This window comes from Hypomesus nipponensis, chromosome 22, assembly GCF_054491055.1.
Source record: "Hypomesus nipponensis isolate SF chromosome 22, ASM5449105v1, whole genome shotgun sequence".
NCBI classification, from domain to species: domain Eukaryota; kingdom Metazoa; phylum Chordata; class Actinopteri; order Osmeriformes; family Osmeridae; genus Hypomesus; species Hypomesus nipponensis.
The window spans coordinates 1,826,699-1,828,610 of record NC_140382.1 but is presented as its reverse complement, the minus strand read 5'-3'; positions in this window follow the sequence as shown (position 1 = coordinate 1,828,610).

Sequence of the window (1,912 nt, the reverse complement as noted above, 5' to 3'; positions counted from 1 at the left end):
AACAACAATAAAAAGAAACTTGCAGACAATGATTCTCAAACTTTTGCTTTAATGTTACTATACCATGTAGTACATCAAAATTAAAAAGATTTATATATGTATATATTTATATATTTATATTGATATAGTTTAAAAAATAAAAGTGGAAATGTCTGTCTCATTAATTCACAATAATCCTCTTAAAGTATTCACACGCAATAGCTTGATATATTTGAATATATATGTACACATAATAAATAACAATTATATTTACATACAGGTACACTGCCTTTCTGTCTCTACCAAGAACACAGCAGGACACAACAGAAGTACATAGCAGCAAATGTTCCCAAGACAGAGGGTATTGTAGGCCTCCATCCATCACTTTTCCTCCATTTTCTTTCAAAGATCCAATTGCCTTCCTTTTAACATTCAGTCCTCATCTTTTCACCTCTATTCACAAACCTTTAAAATTGCCCAGACTCATGAAAAAATATATGTCAACATATACTGTACACACTATAATGTTGAGAATAGTTTCTCATGTTTGTAAAATGTCCCTATCTAGTCAAATGTTTTCTTAGATCTATAAAGTTAGTATATATTGACATATACATCATTTTTCAAAGAAGAGTGGGTCCTGTTCAAACAAGTATACCACACAAAACAAAAAATCATTCCTAAAAATCTTTACTCTTTCTATAAATACAGAATTTCAACATTGTCTACCACCCATCATACCTGTTGGCTCAGCTACCAGCGACCTATTCCTATTTTCGAAAAAGACAGCCAGCTTGATTAAGCAGCTTCATTGACCAACCTTCAAGCTTAGGTAATCATTTACAAACTTCATCTTTCTCCTCACTTTAAGAAATATCAATGGACGAAAAAGCATCTAAAACGTCAACAAATTACAAGCTTCTTTGAGATTTCACCTACATTAGTTTTTTAAATGAAGAGAAATGCTATATATATATATATATATATATATATATATATATATATATATATATATATATGCAGGTCAATTCTTCAGTCTTGGCTTAGAGCCATTTTGTGTATTTTGCTCCATCTAGTGGTTGTCCTCAGTCACTGCAGCTATTGACCAGTCGCCCACTCCAGATGGAGTAAACAAAGGCTTCTGAACCCTACTCATTTACAGAACAATCCAACCTCTAACAGCTCTGATTGGCTATTACTAACAGATTCTGTCATGATATCCCACCCTTGAGAATTCCGAAGCCTTTAAATTCTATTTCAACCTAGCAAACTGTTTGAGGCTACAATGATTTAAGTACCAACACTCCTGAAAAAGAACATTGCACTTCCTTAAAGCTTCTCCCCCTAGCCTTTTGGTTCAGCGTCCTTAGTAATTAGGTGTGGTGTCTGTTCTTATAGCACAATAAACAAAGATAAACATAAATATCCCCCTTTTGTATCTGTATATGAACTCCTTGAACCTAATTTCAGGGCCATGTTTCAAAACCCTCAAAATGCATCCCTTTCACCTTCCTTGAGGTAGTCTCTGATCAAATCTGATTGTATAGGTTGAAAGGTTATGCTTGTCTATCTGCTCCCCACCATGCCATGTCAGAGCAGTGATTTCTCAAAAGAAGAGAGGAAGAAAGGTACAATTTCAGAGCATTCCAACAGTCATGGTGTTTACCATGAAAATGTCACAGTAAGAACTAGCCATAGACCAGTTATCAGGGACATCATGTGCCCAATATGCCTTTAGGCCAGCCAAACAGTCGTGACAAATTTGAGACTTAATGATATTTAAAGTTGCTCCCAATAACTGATTTTGTAAAGAATAAATATGTATTTGACCTGCTCGTTTCTATCATATTTTTGTATCTGCTGATAGTTATATAGGTTTGACTCCAATCCTAAAACAAATAATGTTTGAATATCTTCCAAACATTTCACCACA